Here is a 24,721-nt window from a genome sequence, read left to right as displayed (position 1 = left end):
TTGTTCTGCAAGCCAGATGACCTGAGTTCAATCCTAGGAGTCTGTGTAAAGGTGGACGGAAAAGAATCAACTCCACAGAGTTGTTCTTTGACCTCTGCATGGCATGTGTGCGTGCAAACACACACACACACACACACACAATAACAATAAATAGAATAATATTAAATGCAATTTTTAATTTCTGTATATTTGTATTGTTTCACTGGATACTGCTATTCAGTTCTAGCTTGATTTCACTATGACCTGGTAAAACAAAATGTACATCAGTCTTTTGTAATTGTTAAGACTTGTGGAATATGCTAATGTGGTCCCTCTTAGAGGAGGTTCCACAGGCATCTGAGAAGAGTGAGCGGTATGCATTGTTTAGATGAATGCCTTTTCTGATTTTATTTGGAAGTCTTAGTGAGTAGCTCTCAATTAAGCGCTCGATCCTCTCTCCACTTGGAAAGGAGGAGAGAAACTGATGTAACAACAACAAACCAAACCAGATATAGAGCTAAATTTTAAATAAATTAAAGCAAATTAGTATATCATGAATAACAATAGAAAAGAAAGTGGTAAAATATGTAAAGTAAGTTAGAAGGTTGAAAATTTATTACTGGAACTGGGAAGATGGCTCAGAGATTAAAAGCATCTGTTGCTCTAGCAGAGGACCCACATTCACTTCCCATCACCCACAGAGTGGTTCATAACCATGTGTAACTCCAGTTTCAGGGGATCTGATACCCTCTTCTGACCTCCACAGGCATCAAACATGGATGGAGTGCACATGCATTTATGAAGACAAAACACACAAAATAAAATGAATAAATCTAATAAAAATATATTAGTGTAAAAGTATAAATTATTGTTAAATAAATTAAAGACAGAATAGAAATGGGAAGAAGAAAGAAGAATCTGAGTTGAAAAAAGTGAACAAAAGAATTTAGGAAGAGAAAAGGTCAAAAAAGTTTGTTGTTGTTATTTAATACTACATGATAAAGATAAATACAAAATCAGGGGGCTGAAGAGCTAGCTCAGGTGGTAGGTGCTTGCAAGGATGTAGAGCTGAGTCTGATCCCCAGAACCCACATGCAAAATAGCCAGGCACTTGTAATTCCAGTTCCAGGTAGCTGGAACAGACATATTCCTATGACTGACTGGCCAGCCAGCCCAGTCTAGGTGGTGAGGATCAAGACAATGAGAGACTGTCTCAAATAAAAAGGTAGACGGCACCTGAGGAAGGATACCCAGGGTTGTCCTTTGTTCACTATGTGCATATGTACTCTTGTATCTGCACATGCAATGCATGTGTGTATGATACACATAGACAGACAGATGGAACACACAGACAGACAGACACACACACAACACATAAGAAATATTATATAAACATAAGAAAGGGGATTAAAAACCTATTAAGGTGAAAATGAGAATAATAGTAAGAAGGGCTAGAGAGATGGCTCAGCAGTCAGAAGTAAGTACTGTTCTTGCAGGGGACCTGAGATCAATTCCCAACACTCAGGCCAGGCAGCTTAGACTGCCTGTGATATCAGCTCCAGGGGAGCCAACTTTCTCTTGTGATCTCAGAGGGCAGCACAGTCATACACACTCCACACTTAGACATGCTCTTATAGACATACCTAAAATTAAAATCTAAAATCAGTAATAGGAAGAGTCCAATAAATGAGGAAAGAAGAAAAACACAATGCCAACAGAAAACGAAACAGCAACAAAAGCAGTGTATTGGAACAGCAGTTCCAAATTCTGCCTCCCAAATTCTGTTGTCTTGGAGTCTGCCAGGTGTGCTCAGTCAAAGTTGGGTTGAAGTTGAACTTCTGTTTTGTTATATTTAAACTAGTACTGAGCTCAGAGTAGCCAAGGGTTGGTTGCCCAACAGTGGCACAATCACTTTGGAGACTTCTGTTCTTTATGTACCAGAAGCTACTCTGATCATCCGATCTCTTCAGTCTGAGGACAAGGCAGGTTCTCCCTCCTTCCTTCCCTCCCTCCCTCCCTCCCTCCTTCCTTCCCTCCCTCCCTTCTTCCCTTCCTCCCTCCCAAGTTTGTACACCTTAGGTAGGCTAATGTCTAGTCCAGAGTGTGTCCCCAACTGTGTTGGGTGTCAATGAGGTAGGTGGAGCACTGTGCTGTGTCACCGGAGAACCTGTCTCAGTGTTCTCTGATCCTGTTGGGTAATAAATGCCTTGTGGAAGGGAAGAGGCCATAGTGAGTGCCCACTCCTCTCACTTTAGAGTTCTCTGTTCTTCCAGTGGAAAAGTGTTGGGCAGAGGTAGTTCAAGCTGCCTGGGGACCCCCAGGTTAGGGTTTTCAGACTCCACCCTTACCCCACTTCTTGCTGAAGTGTGCAGGGGACCAGAGACCATGCATGGAACAGCTGAAATCTTCTACTACCTGAACTTCATGATGTGTCCCTGTCAAGGCCATCCCCAATCCATGGCTGCCACCTTCCACTCAAAGACTGTGGAAGGCAGGGACCTGGGATTGCTTGTTATCAGGTCCCAGAGTGGCTCAGTCTTGAAGAACAGCCAGACTAAGACAGGGTGGATCTCTTCAGGGATTAACCCATACAGGATGAATCACTGTCTGACCACATCAATGCAAAAGCTCGGGGCTTGTCCGGTGATAGCACTATCAATCTTTTCTCACCAATACCACCAGAATTACCTTTAGGACGCAGTTTTCATGTCTGCTGGCTGATGAGTCATGCAAGAGGGAGCCTTTGCTCCTGGCTCATTTCTGCTGAGTCATTACCCCGTTTCCCCACACTATTCAGCTGTCCTGTCACCCTCTCTGTGACTTCCAATGTCTTGTACTCTTTCTGTCACATGGAGACAGCTTCTGTTCGCCATCAGACCGCAGAAGTCTGCACTCTCATAATGGTCTTTGGAGCTCCCAACTTCCCTTCCTTTAGTGCCCTGATTCCAGATCCCCGGCGGTTCAAGTTTCATGCTGCAGAGAAGCCCTACTGTCCCGAGTAATCCCCACCCCTCTCTTCTGCTCTTCATACTCCTGCACAGGCAGAGCCCAGACCTCTTACACTGTAAAGAGATTTCAACGTCTATTGCATTTTATTCATGTTTTCTCATTTAATTGCCAAAAGGCAGCTGTGTTGTTGTGGGTGTTATTGCTCTTATTATCATCCCTGCGTTGTCGAGAGATAAAAAAGCAGAAGGTATCAGATGAGCTGCTCCTTATATTCCATGTAGTGTGACAAATCATCAGTTCAACAACCTACAGCACACACTCACAACCCTGGGAGTTCTTATCTAGAGCCTCAGCATCGGGTCCCTCGGTCAGGGCATCAGCCAGGCTTGGGTTTCATGCGAGGTTCAACTGGGCAAGGACCAGCTTCCAAATTACTCAACAGCTGTTGGTGGATCTTCACCTCTGAGGAGCTTTGGGCTGGACTTCCATTACACTCTGAGCTGTGTGTTTTCTTCTGGCTTCACCGGTGCCTGTGCACAGAGCCGGAAGCTGAGAACCCACGAGAGGAAGAGAGACTGCAAGCTCTTATAACAAATCCAGGAGTGACTCCATCACCTTTGCTGCATTGGTAGGATGGAAGCAAGATGCCACAAATTGCATTCTAGCAAAAGCTCAGCACAGGGCTTGAACAGCAGGAAGAAGGCTTCAGGCTATTGAAGTTAGCTGGTCACAAGAAGCCACATTTAGTGCCTGGATCCTTACTAGTTGTGTCCTGCTCTGGCCTACCCCAAATGATAGCAATGATATTGTTTACCTCATATAACTCCACTTAGTAAAAATGTTTTTATTCAGGGATTCTAGAAAAAAAAAATCAGCATGCTTTCCAAAGCAGAGCTATTGAAGACCCAGTGACAGACGTGATGACAGAAGAGCCTGGGGATACTCGGCTTATAACGGCAGCCGGTGGTAGCTTTCAACCCAGGCACAGTCCCACAAACTGCCACTCTGGGGACGGATGTGGATCTGAGAAGCAGGAGACAACCAGCATCCACTACATCAACATTCTCTGTGTGTCACCTTCCAAGCCACTTGGAAGAATACAAACAAGCCAAGACTAAAGGTTTCCCGTCAGTGGCAGCCAGGAAAATGATCTTCTGTCAGTTATGGCCACTAGTCCTCTACTCTCTCTACTCTTGACTGCTTCTGACAGGGATGCTTCCTGGCCAAGGGGCTTCTAACCAGCTCACAGGGAGTCTCTCCAGCTCTAAGGTCTGAGTCCCAGCTTGTCCACTGTCTCATTCCTCAGAAGGTCACTCCTCTTTCTCCAAACCTAGCCACCTCTTTGTCTAGTACATTCTGTACTTAGCTTGTCTCAAGGGTTAATAAGTTATTCATGGAGCACCCATTAGCGAGCAGATACCCCTCCAAGCACCGACAGGAATCCAGGGAGATAGACTTTCACATAGATGCCAAGACTATAAGAGCTGAGAGCACAGCCCTGAAGTCAGAGAGATCCATTTTGGCAGTGATCTGTACTTTGGTGCGATGCTTCAACTTTCTGAACCCTTTGCTCTTCTATAACATGGAAATGATTTCTCTACTTTGCAAGTCAGTTGCAAGGGTTAAGTGATTTAATTCCAGGTGAGCACTTAGTCCCATGCCCAGAGTAAATACCTAACACTTCACCATCCCCAGTGTATGGAGAGAGCTCTGTGAAGGTTGGCTATGTCTGTCCTCAATACCCCAGGCGAAGTCTGGCAGGTGGTAAATACTTAACAAACATTTGTCAGATGGGTTACTAAATGAATAGGTAATACTGTGGTTAATGACTAAAATGGTTATCTGGTGTAACTCTCCCAGGAGCTCAAAGCTCTCTCAGTGCTGCCTAATCCAGTTTCAAAGTCCACCTTGTCTGAAAAGTAACAAGTCTGGACATTTAGCTGGGCATTTGGCTGCATTCTGAAGGGTTAATGTTGGTTTGCCTGAAACCACAGAATAAATCTGGTTGCAGGGTTGGCATGGTTACAGGAGTGATGCCCAAATTCTTGGATTCTCAGCTCTTTACTCCTACACATTCAGCATATTCAGACCACCTCATCTTGATCAACTTAGCAAGCAAGAAAAAATCCCCATGAACTCCAGATTTGGGGCAGATTCATGACCATGAATCATTGCGGTGCGAGCAGTAGAACAGAAGATTATGATCATATATCCTCACAGAGTTTGTCAAGCTTTCCAGGGGTGACCTCCTCTATGTATTGGCTACTTAGCATGAACAACAGCCATTCCTAGGGCTTGAGAACAAATCTCAACCCCACAGCTCTGTGACCTTGGACAAGACATTCGACTTGTTTCCATTTTCATCAAAAGGAAGGAAACCAATACCTTGTGAGAACTTAATGATCACACATGTATGATATAAGGCACCCTGCCCAGCACAGTTCCCAATGAATGTGGAGGGCTTCAAAGTCTCTCACTCTCTGCACAGTATCCAGTTGTGGAGTTTTATGTAAGTTACTATCTTCTCCACTGAGGGCTGAGTGATGCACTAATCTGTGGGTATATCAATATGTCATTAGGCGTCATTGTATTCCTATGTTCCTTTAGCAGAATAATAGTAGTGGGTTTTCCCTTAGGGCCTATGACCTATCTAGTCTCAGGGCCTCATTAACAGTGATGCATATGGGATCCATTTCATGGAGTAGGCCTTAACTCCAGTTGAAAAGCGGTTGGTTACTCTTGTAACATCTGTGCCATTATTACACCAGTGGGCATATCTTGCAGACACGTCACTACTGTAGCTTGCCGGGTAATTGGGTAAACTGGTGATTACTTTTGTCCTCTGGCAGCATGTATAGCACTTCCCAGCACTATGAATGCTAAGCAGTAGGGATAAGCTCCCAGTTGAGCACATCTTGATTTCTCCATATTCCGTAGCATAAGTATGTAGTGTCTTCAGGAACAGGGTCTTACCATCAGGTTACAAAGGGTGACCAATAGCATTACAAATAATTTGTAATGATTGGGAGACGCTGTGGTACCTCTTTGGATAGTAACTCAAAAAGATGTAACCCATTTCTGGTATGGAGGACTTTACTGGGTAGCATATGATATCTAGTTAGGACATTGTGTTCCCCATCATACGGTAACTCCATTTAAGCTCCTTTTATAGATGTATATATTTCAATGTTCTCATTCTTAATCATGCTGTTAAAAGGACGAGACGAAAGCATATGAGACAGATACTTTTTGTTCATCCATTGAGGCAATACAAGTGGGTTTATGAAATGAACCAGCTCTAAGTATAAATGTTCTGAGATAGCTGAGGACTGATGAAGAGCAGGAAACCAAAGTAGGGAGGACCAAACAGCACACGGTCTACATGGCAGCTCAGTCACATTGCCCCGAAGGTAATCCATGGTGAGAATCACTCCTGGGACAAAGGGCAGAAACATTCAAGAGGACAAGTCTCACTTCATTCATTTATTTATTACTTTGTTGATTAACAAAATAGTTACTGAATGCTGACTCTAAGTTGGGTGCTGTTTGGTGTTCGGGATGTAACTGGAATAAAAACAGGCATTGCCTATGCCCCTCGAACTTCACCGTATGCGAAACACTATTACATCAAGTAATAATTTGCCAAAGTCACAAGCTCTTGAGCTTCAGCTCCAACCATGGTTATTTTCTGTGCCAACACTTTTGGCTCAAGTCTGAGTCTTATTATCTTGTGTTATTCACTCTGCCTATTGACCTGATGAATTTCTATTCTGACTCATCCAGTATAAGCAGATTCTGACGTCGTGATATCAAAAGCCTATTAGTAGAAGGGGTTTGGTTTGGGGTTTTATTTATTTATTTTTTTGGTTTTTCTTTGTTTTGGGGTTTTGGTGGGGTTGTTGTTTGGTTTGTGGGGTTATTTGTTTCGTGTCTGTGGACAGGATCTTAGCTGGGTTTGATCATTGGTAACTTGGAGGTTTTTTTTAATTGGTCTACTCCAATATTCTTACTCATTACTGTTAATTACCCAATGTGTCTGATAGGCCAGAAGAATGCCTAATGGATGATCTAATGCCTAGGCGGAAACACATTCAGGTTCCTGGGGGGCAGGCGGGTCTTGCATTCTCTACTCTGTTTTGCAGTACTTTTGCTTCCAGAGGTTTGAGGAAACAGAATCAGGTCCTGATGACCATGGAGTTGTTTCTAAGTCTAAGGAACTTTTCATCTTGAGCTTACCATGTTTATTGTTAAAGTTCATTTAGGGGAAAACACTCAATCTCTCTTTGTGTTTTGTTTGGTTTGGTTTCTGTAGTGCTGGGAACTTGAACATACTGAGCAAGAACTCTGCTGCTGAGCTACACCAAGCCTGAGGCTCTCATTCATACTTGCTTCATGTTAAATGTACTCATCTTGGCAAGCTATTTCTGTTTTAAAATGTAGCACTCCACTGCATGAGTCTTGACAACTAAAAAGCCACTTTTCAAGGAGAGATGGCTCATGTGAAAGAAAGGAAAAAGGAAAAGGGAAGAAAAAAAGACCCTAGCAGCAGACCTGTGACGGCTGGGAAACACGCATTTTGCAGCATGCATGAAGGAGAAGCTGGACGCTGTGTCCCCCACTCCTCCGCCCCATGTTCATTCCTGCTATGCTTCTGCAGGTCCATTTACAATGAAGGCCAAGCTAATGCCAATCTTAAAAAAACTCAGCATTTGGGCAGACACATGGACTGTTTGCTTTGAGCCAATGGCAACAGCTACTCTTCCCCCAGAGTTGGCTGACAGAACGCTTTTGAAACGCAGACTGTCATGATTGCTGGCACATAGGGTATGTGGAATGAAAGAGGGCTTTCAGAAAAGAAAAGTGTAGATTACAACAATAAGCCTACACATTCAGTTCTTTTGGTAAATGTCAAATTTTACTCACCAGCCTCACACAGCCAGCAGCGATTACTCTGCCTCGGGTATTCCCCTTGAAAAACTATGCTATTTGTGTAGTCTTGGCAGTTTGTTAAGAAAGACACAAATTAGACCGAGTGAATTACCCCACCAATACAACTCATGCTGCCTCCTCACGCCCAGCTCTGCCCTTCCTCTTGGCAGGGATCCTCCTACACCATGGCATTCAGCTTTGGCCTCCTCCCCAGGTTTCCTGGTCTGGCCCACATTAGAATGGGAGGTGGCAGAGGAGAGGGAGCTGGAATAGCTGAAGGTTTGAGGACTTTAGATCTGGGCCCAGAAAGGCTTGATTTTCCATTTCAAATCTACTTTTTACTAGGGGAATCTTGGCCCCCAGGTCTACATAAATCTTGATAATAATAACTTACTGTTACTGCTACTTTTGTTTTGTGCTAGGTTTGAACTCAGGACTTTAGACATGATTGACAAGCACTCTGTCACTGAGAGCTACACCTCAGTCCCACATGATCCCATTAAAAGTCATGATGAAGGATAAAGGTCTTGGAGAGAGCAGGGATACAAGGATCATACCTAAACATAAGGCAATACACAGCAAGCCAACAGCCAACATCAAACTAACTGAAGAGAAAGTCACAATGATCCCATGAAACCAGGAACAAGACAAGATTGTCCACTCTCTTCATATCTATTCAATATACTTCTTGAGGTCCTAGCTAGAGCAATAAGACACCAAAGGGAGATCAAGGGGATACAGATTGGAAAAGAAGAAGTCAAACTCTCACTGTTTGCTGATGATATGATAGTTTACATAAGTGATCCCAAAAATTCTACCAAGGAACTTCTACAACTCATAAACACCTTCAGTAATGTAGTAGGATACAAGATTAACTCAAAAAATCAGTAGCCCTTCTGTACACAGATGATAAATGGGCCAAGAATGAAATCAGAGAAGCATCATCTTTCACAATAGCCACAACTAGCATAAAATATTTCAGAGCAACTCTAACCAAACAAGTGGAAAACTTGTATGATAAGAATTTTAAATCTTTGAAGAAAGAAATTGAAGAAGACACCAGAAAGTGGAAAGTTCTCCCATGCTCTTGGGTAAGTAGAATTGACATAGTTAAAATGGCAATCTTACCAAAAGCAATCTACAGATTCAATGTAATGCCCATCAAAATCCCAGCAAAATTCTTCACAGATCTCAAAAGAATGTCACTCAACTTCATATGGAAAAGCAAAAAAACCAGGATAGCCAAAACAATCCTGTATAATAATAAAAAAAAAAACAACTTCTGGAGGCATCACAATCCCTGACTTCAAACTCTACTACAGAGCTACAGTACTGAAAACAGCCTGGTATTGGCATAAAAACAGACTGGAAAAGCAATAAAGCTGAATCGAAGACCCAGATATTAATCCACATACCTACGAACACCTGATTTTTGACAATGAAGCAAAAAATATCAAATGGAAAAAAGAAAGCATATTTAACAAATGGTGCTGGCATAACTGGATATTAACATGTAGAAGATTGAAAATAGATCCATATCTATCACCATGCACAAAACTCAAGTTCAAATGGATCAAAGACCTCAACATAAAGCCATCTGTGTAAAGGAGGGCTACTGATTTTTTGAACCTCATAGAAGAGAAAGTGGGAAGTACACTTGAACACATCGGCACAGGAGACCACTTCCTAAATATAACCCCAGTAGCACAGACACAGAGAGAAACAAAATGGGACCTCCTGAAACTGAAAAGCTTCTGTAAAGCAAAGGACACGGTCAATAAGACAAAATGGCAGCCTACAGAAAGGAAAAAGATCTTCACCAACCCATATTAGACAGAGGGCTCCAAAATATACAAAGAACTCAAGAAATTGGTCAACAAAAGAATCCAATAAAAACTGGATTGTAGACCTAAACAGAGAACTCTCAACAGAGGAATCTAAAATGGCTGAAAGACACATAAGGAAATGCTCAACATCCTTAGTCATCAGAAAAATGCAAATGGAAACAACTCTGAGATTCCATCTTACACCTGTAAGAATGGCCAAGATCAAAAACACTGATGACAACTTAAGGTGGAAAGGTTGTGGGGCAAAGGGAACACTCCTGCATTGCTGGTGGGAGTGCAAACTGGTACAGCCCTTTGGATATTTGTAAGGTGATTTCTCAGAAAATTAGGAAACAACCTTACTCAAGATCCAGTAATAAGTTTGGGTATATACCCAAACGATACTCAATCATGACATAAGGATATGTGTTCAACTATGTTCATAGCAGCATTGTTTGTCATAGCCAGAACCTGGAAACATCCTAAATGTCCCTCAACCGAAGAATCGATAAGGAAAACATTACACTGAGTGAGGTAATCCAGACCCAGAAAGATAATTATCATATGTACCCACTCATAAATGGTTTTTAAACATAAAGCAAAGTAAACCAGCCTACAAATCACAATCCCAGAGAACCTAGACAACAATGAGGACCCTAAGAGAGACATACATGGATCTAATCTACATGGGAAGTAGAAAAAGACAAGATCTCCTGAGTAAATTGGGAGCATGGGGACCATGGGAGAGGGTTGAAGGGGAGGGGAGAGTCAGGGAGAGGAGCAGAGAAAAATGTAGAGCTCAATAAAATCAATTTTAAAAGGCTTCATAACATATTTCTTGTATTAAAATGTCACTGGAAGCAAAAAATAGACTTGCAATTAAATTAATTTTATTGATAAAATTTAAGATATTTTAATAAAACATTTCATGATTTTAAAAAAATCATGATGAGGAGTTGGAAAGATAGCTCAGTGGTTAAGAGAACTGGCTGCTCTTCCAGAGAACCTGGGTTCAACTCTCAGCACCCACAGGACAACTCCCAGCCATCTGTAACTCTAGTCCCAGGGATCCAACATCTTCTAGCTTCTCCAGGAACTGCATACACACAGAGAAAGTTTTAAAAGCTTTGAAAAAGTTTTGACATGGTGTGTTGGCACACGCCTTTAGTCCCAGTGGTGACACATGCCTTTAATCCCAGCACATGAGGTAGAGGCCGGCAGATCTCTGTGAATTCAAGTCCAGACTGGTCGACAGAGTGAGTTCCAGGACAGAGAAACCCTGTCTTAGAAAATAAAAAGAAAAACAAACAAAAGTTGGGACAGATAACACAGACTATACATAACCTGTAACCAGAGATGCTCTTGGTTTTTATTAGCTGTCCTGGTCATAGGCTTCTTGCTAGTAAGAGTGATTTAAGAGGGCAGTGTTATGTGGGTTTGTAATGGTATTTATCAGAATCAGCTTCCTTATGCATTAGTTAGTGCTGTCCAATGCAATAGTGAGCATTAGTAGACATTTCTAGATCCACGCTGCCTGCCCTGGTACAGCCAGTTACTGCACGTAATTGAGCACTTCTGGTTTGCCTATAGGAAGTGACATTCAAATTTCATTAATTTAAATTTAAATAGCCACTCTTGCATGGTCTATAGCTACCATGTTAGACTGCACAGATTTATGAGATTACAAATGCTAAATTTGCGTGAAAGGGGGCCAACATTGTGACAGAATCATTAACAGAAATATAGGGGTTCCTAAGCTGGTAGGATTGAGTAAATCTGAAAGAGTCAAAGTTTTAATGCATTATGGATGCAATTCTTCTTGCATCTGTCAGCATTTGAATAACCAAAATATGAAGTAACTCTCATCTTAGAAGTCTGGTTTCAAGGACTGTTTGATTAACTATAAATTGTATTAAAATGAAAAAGATTTGAAATTTGCAAAATTTGTGCCATTTGGTATTCAGGCATAGCAAACAATGACCCAGCACCAGACATGTTCACCCAATCTCAGCATGTACAGAAGCGTTTCTGGAATGTTCTCCCCAGAGGACACTGAACTTGTGCTGCTGAGAGCCTTTTAGGGGATGGTGGCCGGGGAAGCAATGTCAGTGCAGTGAGCTCCACCGCTGACAGACCAATGAGAAAGCTCACATGAGGAAAAACTGATAAAGGTGTCATGTGCTTTGTTGGCGCAACCCAAGACACTAGTATAAATGGTGTCTGTTCGGTAATGACTTCAATGTGCCGTACGTGTTATAAGAGAATGTCTACTACCTATGATCTATGTAAGTGATGTAAGATGGTGATACAGATGGGCAAGAGTCCACAATGAAAAACACTGACTTTACATTACTTACTGTTGAACCCAGAACTGAACATGGTTGACCTTAAAGCCATCTTCCACTGGGATCTAAAGACCTGGTTTGGAGCCTTGGTTCTGCCAGTTACCAGTTAGGATACCTTCTGCAAGCTACTTAGACCCTCCATCCTCCCATTCCTGCATGCGTAAATGGGGCAATAATGCCCACCTCACAGATTCTTCTCGGGGTTGAATGGAAAACTATGACGCAATCTGCAAAGGAACGGTTGCCCTATTATCAGCACCAGGTAGTTTACAATCTCAGCTATAATCTATGGGATGTGGAAGAGCCAGCTGACCAGACTGTAGATGAGGAGACCAAGGCTGTAAGGGTTAAATGCCTTGCCCGTGGTTCTACAGCCGTAAAGACCAGTGGGCTCCTCACAACCACAGAACCCCGAATGAAGCTGCCCCAGCCAATTCAATAGTTTCAGACATTTTTCAGATACCTGACTCTAGAAAAGTTTAAAATGACAAGACTGTAGGGGGAGAAGCCCTAGCTACTGTCTCCGTGGGGAAGGAGAGTCTCTTTCTCAGGGCCCTTGTGAGTTACAACAATCGACAGTCAATTGGACCAGGTCCAGCTGCACTGGTAAATGGTGCTTTCCTGCACCATAGCACCCTCACTGTGGGGTGCTATTGGGAAGTGCTTGGGCTGCTTTGCACCAGCAGAGTTGAGCAATTGCGATAGAGACCACGTGATGCGCAAAGTCGAAAGTCCACACTGTCAGCCATTTACCGAATACATTAAAGAACGTGGTCCTTCCGTCCTCATGATCTGGCTGTTAGCAGGGTGTGGCTCACGATATCAGGCAGCTGCTAGTATTACGGCCAGCACCGCTATGTAGCCTGAATAAGAAAAACCCAGAGACAGATATTGGGGTTCAACCTGAAGATCAGAAAAGCAAAGCAGCAAGCCACTGGCTCTTACCTCTACCTCAGAGCAAAATGCGATCCTGCCTCCAGGAATCCTCAGAGTGAGACTGAGCTGAGGCTTGTCTCCTCCCATCTTATATTCCTCTCTAGTGCTGGAATTAAAGGCATGCACCTCTTACCCCCCCCCTCCTCCGGTCTCTATGGCGAACTAGTGTGACTACCGGGCTTAAAGGTGTGTGCCTCCCACTGCCTGGCCTGTTTGGCTGACTACTGTGGCTGTGGCTGTTTGACTCTCTGATCTTCAGGCAAACTTTAGTTATGAAAATATAAATGAAATATCACCACACCACTAGCTCTCTGGGCCCTAGATTTCTACATCGCCGTGTGTGTGAACACGATAGAACTCTGTCCTTTGGGCTTGCTTTGCTGCTGTTGTTATCGGCAGGAAACCCTTACAAGATCAGTTCTGATAACGCCCACTCAGAGGAGGCGGCACCATCTGATCTGCCCCTGAGACTGTAGCCAGCCCTGCTTTCCAGCCTCCAGCTGGACATAATCCTGCCCCTGGACATAAGGCTGCACTTGATAGATGTGGTGTTTGTCAAATCGTGCAGGAAATAAAAGGTTAACTGTGGGTGGGTTGAGTGTGATCTGGAGCTGTTGAACTGACTCCTGGGCTCAGGTGGGGCTTTTGGCTCAGCTGCTGAGCTACCCAAGCTGCTATACATGACCTCAGTAAACTCATGGCTTCATCTAGCTGGACAAGGTAGACTTGTTTTTTGTTTGTTGGTGCTATACTGCAGAAAACAGGGGTTTCTGTGGATCTTCCCCCGGGGAAAGTCGTGTAACACCTAGAGACAAAGGCTTGTGCCCACCAGGAGGGCTTGGGACTTCTCACTTGGGGCTTGTGCCACTGCTCACTTGGACAAGCACGGTTTTAAAGGTAGAAGGAGGATATGAGCAGGAAAAGCTCAGAAAACAGAAGTGGCAAACAGATTCGTCAAATCGTGCATAAACAGATGCGCTCCTCCAACTGTGGCCCTCAGTCCTCAGCGGAGAAGGCGTCCTTGCTTCTCCCTCAGGTTTCAGTTCCCGGTGCTGGGTCTGGGGTGGCCATGGACTGACACGGTATTTACATAGATACCAGTGACAACCGGGAAACTCCTGCGCTGTTAACCCATATCAGCGAAAATCGTTTTCTAAAACTCAAAGTACTGATGGCACATTTCTTGGACTGGCAACTGGATCGATGCTGAGCCCTGGAATTGTTCTTTCTTCTTTTCTAAAATAACTTCATTTAAATAATTTTGACTTGAACATTCCACAAGTATGGATTACAATTTGTAATTTGCTTTTTGATTTTAAAGGTAAATTTTGAATTCTTAGAAGAAAAATGTACTTGTGAAGATAGGAAAGATTTTTAATTTTTGGATTTTTGAACATTTATTTTAATTTTTATAACTGAATGAAAATATATTCAAAATGTTTATGCACTGGATAATATCCTATCAATTTTCATAATTCTTTGCGCATTACTGTCCATATAAACAAGTCCTATTGGCTTATTTGTGAGGATAAGGGTTTTTTTTTTTGTGGGGGAGAAATCTTTAATAACAGAAATATCTTTTTTTCTTTTTAAATGTAGGTAACGATGGGAAAGTGGTTGACTAGAATCATTAGAATGGCCATAGTTCATTCCCTAACTACTGGTAAGGACTCATTCATGGGAATTCTATTATTCCATTTAAGAATCGGTTCCTTTCGGGACTGCCCAACCCTACTTAGTGCTACTTTCCAGGTAAGGCCTGCTCTCTTCCAAGAACTCAATTACTAAGGAGGCCTTTCTCAAAGAGCCCCTCAGGCTGCCAGCACCATTTCTGGAAGCTTCATCTTTGGCTCCTTTCCCAGGAGGAGGAAGAAGAGCTGTTAGCTGTCCTGGAAACAAGGCAGCCTTGTCCCTTTGTCCCACAGACAACTGCTTCTCCTGGGTTCCATTAGCATAGCTGTCAGGGCACTAAAGGAATGAGACTCACGAACCCACCCAAGACACTGGTGGAGACCACCATGAAGCCTTTGCAGTTTCCCGCGTGGATGCTACAGCAGAGCTGGAAGGGAACACCTCGTATCCTGAAAGAAGTAATGAGTTCATCAGTTAGCGCATTCATTCACGTGGCGGACATAGACTGCATGACTACTGTGTGCCAGGCGTTGTGCTAGCTATGGGGCCACAGCTGTGACAGGGACCAATGTGACCCGTTTGGTTTTTGTTCTGAGCTCCTCACGACCTCCTTGGGACTTCATGATGAGCTCCTTTGCGTCTCACTCAGGCTTGTGCTAATGGAGTGACTTGGGGTGAGATCCACAGATGGACACAGGTCTGGTGACTGAAAAGACCTTGGAACTCAGTGCCGCCCACCAACCCCTCCACCAGCACCCACGAAGAGGGTCAGAGCTGAAGACTGATTACTATAGAAACTTCCACGAGGACGTGTGGCGAGCTTACGGACTGTTGAATGCTCCCCAACTCCAGGGAGGCAAAGGCGCTTGCGTCTGAGACCTTCTAGAGTGTGCTCATGTAATTTTTCACCTGGTTGTTCCTTACTGTCTTTTATAATAAGTTACTTGATGGAAGTTAGGTTTCTCTGAGCCCTGTGAGATTTTCCAGGAGGGGGACTGATGGGAACCCCTGATTTTTACCCTGTCAGGCAGACTGTGGGTGCTCTGGGCTTGCGATTGGCATCTCAAGAGAGGATGAACTGGTGGAATTCAACCTATGGGACCTCTCTCTCTCTCTCTCTCTCTCTCTCTCTCTCTCTCTCTCTCTCTCTCTCTCCCTCTCGGTATTTAGTGTTAGAATCCAAGTGAATTGTATGATACTTTGGATGTCAGAGAGCTGGTTGGTGTCATACAACATGAATTTCTCATCACTGCGATAAGGGTACCGTGGGGAGGGAAGCTAGATAGTGAGACTGCATGTCATATTCTGTATGTGTTATGTCTGAATGGTTAACTGTGAATCAGTCAGCCACTTCCCTTGCCTTAGTAATTATTCTTAATTTTTTATGGTGGGCCAAGTTTATCATCACCTCTTTCCAAGTAAAGAAGATCACCTTGAGTTTTACAGAACCATCCCAGGACTTACCAGAATTTTCTTGAAACTACCAATTTGTGTGTGTGTGTGTGTGTGTGTGTGTGAGAGAGAGAGAGAGAGAGAGAGAGAGAGAGAGAGAGAGAGAGAGAGAGAGAGAGAGAGAGGTGTGTGTGTTGTATGTGTATGTGCATGTGTGTATAGTCTTAAGTCTGGGGTATGGAAAAGTAGACATGTCTTCCACTTCTCCCCATTAGGCACCTCCCTTGATGGCTTTAGGGGAAGTTAGCTCAGCCTCTCAGATAGGCAGCAGACTAAAGGGAGAGCATCAGAGAAGCAGAAGGTAAGGCGATCTGACTCCACCCTTGGGTGAAGAGGGCCTGGTGCAGTAGGATGTTTAGAACATCTGTCTGTTTTGATGGAGGGGTTTAAGGTAGCTAGAGGCTGTACAGATTCTACAGGAGTCCCTAGGCTTCTAACAAAGACTCATAAAAGCCTACCCATAAGGAACTTCTTCCCATCTTCCCATGCCTGCTGCAGAAATGATTTATCTGGAGGCATTGAAATTAATAGAGCTATGGATAGGCTATTTCGAGAGCATATTGGGGCCAAGCGATGCTGCTGGCTGTTTGAATTTACTCCAATTAGAAGACAAAGGAACTATTTTGGAATGTTGACAGTGTTTCCTATATCCAAGGTCTTGATAAATGTGACATCTTACAAATAAGAGCTCCTCAGCAGGAGTAGAAGGATCCAGAATGAGCAGTTGTCTGGTTAGGTGCTTTGGTTTTTGGTTTTTAATTATAGTCATCCTGAAAGAAAGAACCACAACTGGAGAAAAAGAAAAAAAAAAAACTTCTATCAGATTGGCTCCAGGTAAGACAAGTCTATAGATACATTTTCTTGATTAATGATTGATATGGTAGGGTCCCAGCTTCCTAGGGGGTGGTGCCCCCCCTTGGTCTTGGGCACAGAAAGTAAAACTGTGCCAGCTACAGGGAACAAGCTAGTAACACTTCCTCCACGGTCTCTTCTTTAGCCTGACTCAAGGGCCTGCCCCAATGTCCCTCAGTGACTGGGTGTGACAAGGACAGCATATATCAGATAAACCCTTTCCTCCCCAAGCTGATGTTAGTCAATGTTTTATCACAGAAAACAGCAGGCAAACTAGAACAGCACCTGAATGAATTGATTGGAACACTGTTCTTCCCACACAAACCTGGCAAAGGGTGAACTGGCAGTCACAACCTTGCCTGGAGGACTTCAGGTGTCCCAGCTGCTGCCGAGCAGAGAACAGGGTGGGGCAGAAGAAAACACACTCCAGGTTTTTAACTGCACTGTGCTAAGGACCAAAGGCTTGTCTTGGGTCTTCTGGTGATGACCCTAACTGTCTTCTGCTAAGGAAGAGGCAAAGAAAAGAGGACCACATCTAACTGAGGGGGAGAGACTCCGCTTGGAGACAAGTCCCTCATCCTCTGGAACTAATAATTACAGAGGATTAGACCCTTTCCGAGGAATCTGAAGATGCCCTCTTTGGAGACAAGATAATTTATTGGGGGAATGCTTCTGATCTTGGATGTCTATCAGAAGAGTGGGCGTCAAAGCCCCTTTACAATGCTGAATGAAAAGAAGATAACGGATGCTGGAAGAGTTAAACTGTTCAAATGTGGGGCGCACACGCGTGTGTGTGTGTGTGAGTGAGTGTGTGAGTGTGTCTGTGAGTATGTATGTGTGTGTGAGAGAGAAAGAGAGAGAGAGAGAGAGACAGAGAGAGAATGTGTGTTTCTCCAGACATAGGAAAGAGGCCTGAAGCCTGTGGTCCCAAGAGAGATGCGCTGTGTGGCATCGAGTGCCTGGACTTCACTGGAAGTCTTCAGGGAGGCATGTATGAGCTACCCAGGAGCTGGGCCCAGACACCCTCACTGCCTGGAGTGGCACGGCAGTCTTCTTGGCCTTGGGTAAAGAACATAACCCCGAGACGAGCAGAACCTGATGACAGTCCTTCCCTGATCATTTCTCTCCATTTGTTCGGGGTGGATTGCTTCCCCGTAGGCATCCTGACCTCACCACAGTTGGTCCTGGTCTGTGCTGTGTGGGTGACAGACGCGTCCTGCCAGGGTAGTTCTGTCTCTGATCCCCCCTGCCGTCTCAAGGGTATCATAGGCCTATGTCAGCTTTTTGCCTTTTCTCTTCCCACACTGTCCAAGTAGCAGAAGCTTAAAGCAGCCTGTGATTAGAGATAGTCAGGGAACAGATGAACGGCTGTTATCATGCACACAGACATAGACACACAGGCCTATAGTTTAACAAGGGGTTTTGGTTTGAACTATTCTAGATGTAACCCATTCACAAAAGATACCAAAACTGAGGTCCCTTGAGTGCTGTGTTAAAGGGGACAAATTATTAATAGGTCTTTGTTTCCTTTTTGTTTTATGTTTAATTTTGTGTGTATGGCTATTTGTGTGCATGCGTGTCTATGCACCATGTACATGCCTGGTACCCATGGTGACAGACAGGTGTGTAAGGCCGTGTGAGTGCTGGGAATCTAACCCAGATCATCTGAAAGAAAAAACAGTCACTGCTCGTAACCATTGAGACATCTCAAACACCTCATTAGCAGTCTTAACAGACTCTCAGTAGCAGGGATTTAACGAAAGGGTTTCATCTCCTTTCTCACTTGAGAGTCCATGCTGGTGCAGTCTAGCTTTGTGAAGTCAGCTGCTCAGGGGCCTTTCTCAGCCTTCCTGGGATACTAGCAAGAACCCGGAGAGGTCTCAGCTACACCTCTGTCATGTGTCAACTCAGTCTCTGCTGCAGCAGCGGAGACTACAAGGCCTCCACCCCTGAGCATATGAACCTTGCTGGTGATGTGGGATTCCCCTCTGTATGCTGTGAATACCATTGGTTAATAAAGAAACAGTCTTGGGCCTGTGCAGAGAATAGAGGTAGGCGGGGAAAACTAAACTGAATGCTGGGAGAAAGAAAGCAGAGTCAAGGAGAAGCCATGTAGCCCCGCTGGAGACAGATGTCAGAACTTTACCCCGTAAGCCACTGCCATGTGGCGATACAAAGATTAATGGAGATGGGCTAGTTTAGGATATAAGATTTAGCCAGAAATACGCTTAAGCTATTGGCCAAACAGTATTGCAAATGATATGATTTCTGTGTGGTTATTTCTGGGCTGAGCAGTCAGGAACTAACTAGGGATGATCAGGGAGCACAACAAAGTTTCAGCTCTTGTAGTAAATGCTAATTAATACTAATATTAAACTAATATAAATAATATAATTAATATTAATACTAGTATAAATGCTAATAATTAATAATCATAAAAAATCGTCAGACTGTAGGTAGTGTAGACAAGCCAAGTGATGTAAAGGAGAAAGCCTGTGTGTGAGAGTGTGAGTATGTGACCTATGCATGGCCTGTGTGTCATGTGTTTGTGTTCATGCATGGTGTGTATCTATAAAGGTATATCTAAGTGTGAGGTGCTAGACCAGTCTCCCAGCCTTGGTCTGCTCATGTTTGTACAGACACGTAGGGAATATAAGCGTATCTGTGTCTGCCCATTGTGTGCTGTGTGTACATTCATATGTGTGTCTACCTTCAAGCCTTGTCCTATACTCCTCAGGACAAAGAGTAACAGCAGGATTAAGTCACACCCTGTCTGTTCCAGTACACTAATTCTAAATCTTAGTCACAAGCACAAGGATGCTTGAAATAAAACTGTTTTCAAGGACTGTTTCTATGACAAAACTCCATGTCTATGGAGTATGAGGTAGTTGGGAGCTCATTGAACCCAGTGTCGCTTGCTCTTCTGCTGGCCCCTTCCCTGTCTGGTGTGCTGAGTTCCAGATGGCTTGCACAGTGTCACATCTGGTGTTCAGGGTCATCTCTCTGTGTTGGCCAAGGTTGGAAGCAGTAAGGGACAAGGAAGCTGGCAAGTACCAACTTCTAAAGTCAGAGGTCTGGAAGGGGCTTTGGTCCACTGGGCTGTGTATTGTGTAAAGAGGCTGATAGACTAGGGGGCCCCCCTGGGTACCTCTGCTGTCCCTCCTGTGGCTGTACTGTCGCAGCTGGTTGATTCATTGCTTACAGACCCTTATTTGTCCTGTCCCCCATTTGTTCTGTCTAGTTTAGTGCCACCCCTGGGGCGCAGCTGTTCCTAGGGAGAAGACAGTAAGTCTGGCAGACACCTCTGCCATCCTGTCACTTCCTCCATACTCTGATGCCCCGGCCTTCCAGGTTCTGTCTCTCATCACTTTAGCTCCTTCTGAACCCTGGAGTCACTAGCAGAGCATTTATCCCTGCCTGTGACCTCTGAGTATGTCTCCCCACTCTTGCTCCGATCTAAGCTCCCCAGCTGTGAAAGCGTCAGTTTGGGTGAGGAGCTGTTCCAGGTAAAGGCTGTCCTCATCATCTATCATCCCTCTGCTGGATCTTTCTTTTGGTCTGAGGCTTGGGCTTTTGAAAATTAAAACACATAAAATAAAAATATTTTTCTTTCTCAGCTCTCTGAAGTAGCTCCTAGTCCCCGAGGTGAGGATACACTGTCACCCTGACTGGAAAAAGACAGTGTGGAACCACCGAGTGGGGAGAGAAATCATGTCCCCGGGTAAGCCATTCGCACCTGACCACACACTGCCGTCACAGCTTGGGAACCTGGCCACGCCAGAGTAGCCACACACTAGCTGCCATCAGGGTTTGGGAACCTGTTTAATACACCTGTGCCTGATGCATATTTTTTGCCCTGGGCATCTTTATAACCTCCAAAAGTATTGGGTTTTGTAAAAACTCTGTGCAGGTTGTGGCACCTTTAAAAGTACCAAGGGTTGGAGAGATGACTCTGTGGGTAAAGCTCTTGCTGTGCAAACTCCAGGACCTCACCCTGAAGCCCTAGAATCAAGTCAGGCACAGTAGTGTTTGTCTGTAATCCCAGTGTTATAAAGGTGAGAGGGGAGCTGTAGACAGGAGAAGCCCTGGAGACTGTGGGCCAGCTAGCCTGGCGTATTCCGTAAAGAAATCCCATTTGAAAACAAGATGGAAGGTAAGGAGGACACCCAAAGTTCCTCTGACTCCACCCATGCACTGTGGCAAGAGCACTCACACACAGTAACACCCATATGCACATATCAAACACACACATGCATCCCATACTACACAAGCACTCAAAGAATATTGAAAATAAGTTGAAAAGTAATAAGGAATGCCATAAATATCCCTCAAATCCAGCATTTGCAAGAAAGATGCCAGTCTCTGAGTGGCCACTGATGTGTCAGTAGCCTTCCAGGGCTATCATCCTCCTGTGGGTGTCCTAGCCTACGCCACATCCCTGTAGTTCTAGGAATGGGGCCACAGTTATCCCACATCAGTCATGGTGGCTCTGTTCCAGGGATGCCAACCTATGTAAGACTCTGGACTAAGGCGCCCAAGTATGTGTTTCTGATTTGGTCCTCTGGTCTGTCTGCCAAATCTCACTTGCAGAGTACGTGACTATGGACTCTTAGGGAAGATGATCAAGGACATCTTTTAGGAGCAGGAGAGATGTATTGGTGACAAGAAGGTGATGTTTCTGGTAGCTCTGTTGCTTGTCCGCACATCCGTTTCACAAGCCCAAAAGTGTCCACATGTGCCCATCCATGTGGAGGTCAGAGGTCAGAGCGTCGTTCAACAGGTGCTATCTATCTTCTCATTATTCATTTACTTTTTTATTTTTGCCATAATTCCTCACTGGCCTGAAGCTTGCCAGTTAGGTGAAGCTAGCTGACTAGTGACCCCAGGATCTGCCTATTTCTGCCTCTCCAGTGCCCAGATTTTTATTTTATTTAGTTTTTACATGGGTTCTAGGATTCAAACCCAGTTCTTTGTGCTTGCAAGTTAGGCATTTTAACAACTGAGTCATCCCGGTACCCAGTGCCTCTGAGTCTTTTTATCTGCCTTTTCTACTTATTTATTTATTTATTGAGACAGGCTATTACCACATAGCCTTGGCTAGTCTGGATCTTGTTTTGGAAACTCATAGAGATCTACCTGCCTTTGCCTGGGATCAAAAGTGTGCGCCACCATGCCCAGCTGAATCTTCAGTGTACAATTACCCATCATAAACACTCAAGATTGTAGTGTGTACAATAATATGTGCTCTAAGCAAATTCTCATGGCCACCTGAAGCTTCAACACTATATCTTGGGCTTGTTGCCAGGCAGAACACGTTTTGAGAAACGCTGTGGCAGCACACACCTCTCCTGTTACGGTATAATGTCTTGTGGTTCTAACCACTATGATTTGGGGTGAGAGAAGAACTGAGCTTGGCAAAGCTAAATGGCTGAGAGGCAGCAATTTAGAATCACTACTGAGACAGCAACTAATCATTGCTATGAATTTCCTGATACTAGGAAATCAATGGTTGGGTTATTGCCACTACTCATTTCAGAGCGGGGCTTTCCTGCTTTTGTTACTGTTGGTCTGAGGCCCAAGATGTTTCTTTTACTTTTGCTTTTCTTTCTGGAATATAAAAGACTTCAATATTCTAGAAGATATGAATCACCTCGTTGTCTTTTCCCCTGAGAAACTCAATTCTTTTTTAAGTCAGTTTATCCACATCCTGCTTGATATGGTTCCTACAAGACATGCAAGCTTGAAAGATCCTTTCGTGTCTTCTGTGTCAATCTGATTTGATGCTGTCAACTGTTTATGCTCCAGAAAATGTCACGTCCACATAGTTATGGGTAAAGAGGCCTGATGTGGAAGTCCCCTCTGTATGGCTTTTCTTGGCTAATGAATAAAGAAACTGCTTTGGCCTGTTGATAGGACAGAACTTAGGCGGGTAAGACGGAACTGAATGCTGGGAGAAAAGAAGTGTCAGAGAGACGTCATGGATCCTCCATCTGAGACAGACGCCACTGCCACATGGCGATATACAAATTAATAGAAATGGGTTAAATTAATATAAAAGTGAGCCAATAAGAGGCTAGAGCTAATGGGCCAAGTAGTGATTTAATTAATACAGTTTCTGTGTGGTTATGTTGGGGCTAAGCTAGCCGGGCGGCCAGGAAGAAAAAGTGGACCCTCCTCCTACAGAGGCCAAGTGGACATGGATGAAGTTTGTGTAACTCTTGTAGTTTCAGAGCTGTAAGGTGTGGGAAATCCCCAGGTAATGGGGCAGGGAAAGACAATTATTGTGTCACTGATAATTAATTTTTCTGAGTTTCTTGGAATAGGCAGCATTTTGAAATATCTGAAATGAGAACTTTGCACTGATCTCAAGATGAACTGCCTGAGCTGGAGAGATGGCTATCAGTAAAGAATTCAGCTCATAAACATAAGGACCCGGGTCTGGGTTCCCAGGATTCATGCACAAAAAGCTAGATGTGGTGACCCATGCTTATAAAGCCAGCAAGATGGGAAGTGGAAACAGCTGGGTCTCTGAAGGCCTATGGCCGCCAGCCTAGCCTAGAAGTCAAGGTTCCCAGACGATGAGAGACCCTGCCACCAATAGAATTTGAAAGATACCTGTGATAATACTTCTCTTTTGTCAACTTGATTGGACATAGAATCACCCAGGAGACAGATTTCTGGGCGTGCCTATGGAGGACTTTCTAGAGCAATGGTTCTCAACCTTCCTAACACTGCGACCCTTTAGTCCAGTTCCTCATGTTGTGGTGACCCCCACTCATAACATGTTTTTCATGGCTACTTTATAACTGTAATTTTGCTACTGTTATAAATCATAATGCAAGTCTTTTTGGAGATAGAGGCTTGTTAAAGGGATTGCAACCCTCAGGTTGAGAAGCACCGAATCTAGACTGAGCTAATTAAGGTAGGAAGAACCATCCTTACTGTGAGTGGTTCCGCTCAGTATGCCGGGGTCCAAAGCTGACTAGGAAGGAGAGAGATGGTTGAGCACAAGCATTCATCACGTTGTTGTCTGAAGAATAAATGTGGTCAGATGCTTTATGCTCCGGCCGCACGCCTTCCTCCCACCCTGAACTGTGAGTCAAAACAAACCCTTCCATCCTGGAGTTTCCTCTTGTCAGGTTTGTGGTCACAGCGAAGAGAAAATGAACTAATACAACACGCAAGAAGGACATCCGAGGCAACCCTCTCACTTCAGCTTGCACACCCTTGCATGTAAGTGTGCCCCTGTACAGATGAACAAGCACACGCAAGAAGAGGGACGGAAAATGAAGGAAGGAAAGAAAAACACAAGCCGCTTAATAACTGTGCACAGACCCAGGCACAAAAGCATTAGGACAGTGGATGAAGGGAGGTGACAGTCTCGGTGACAATAAAGCTGAAGGCGTTGAACCTCCTTGCTCCCCACTGCGGATGGCATGGCCTGTCCTTGTCAGTCCCCTCTGCCGAGACCTGCCAGCCCAGGGTTTCATTATAATATTGGCCCTTCAACAGTATGTTTCTTCATACAACGATGACAGGATTTCATGACAAGAAATTAGGCCTTGGACCAAGTTTATAATAATCCGAAGCCTCATTACACAGGTGAGGAAAAGGGACCAGCTGCTGAGTGATATATTTGCCATGTAGCAAGAAGGCAGCGCTGAGAAGTTGTTTAGGAAAGGTGCCACCGGGATGTCTGACAGGCTCTGGGCATCTTCCTCTTGGGAGTGGATGTGTGGGAGGACAGCGAGAGATCAAGGATAAAAACATAGACAGTTGGGGAGACATTCTTCCCACTCCCGTTGCGCCAAGTCATCTGGG

This window comes from Chionomys nivalis, chromosome 1, assembly GCF_950005125.1.
Source record: "Chionomys nivalis chromosome 1, mChiNiv1.1, whole genome shotgun sequence".
Lineage (NCBI taxonomy): Eukaryota > Metazoa > Chordata > Mammalia > Rodentia > Cricetidae > Chionomys > Chionomys nivalis.
Note: the sequence above shows the minus strand (reverse complement) of the source record.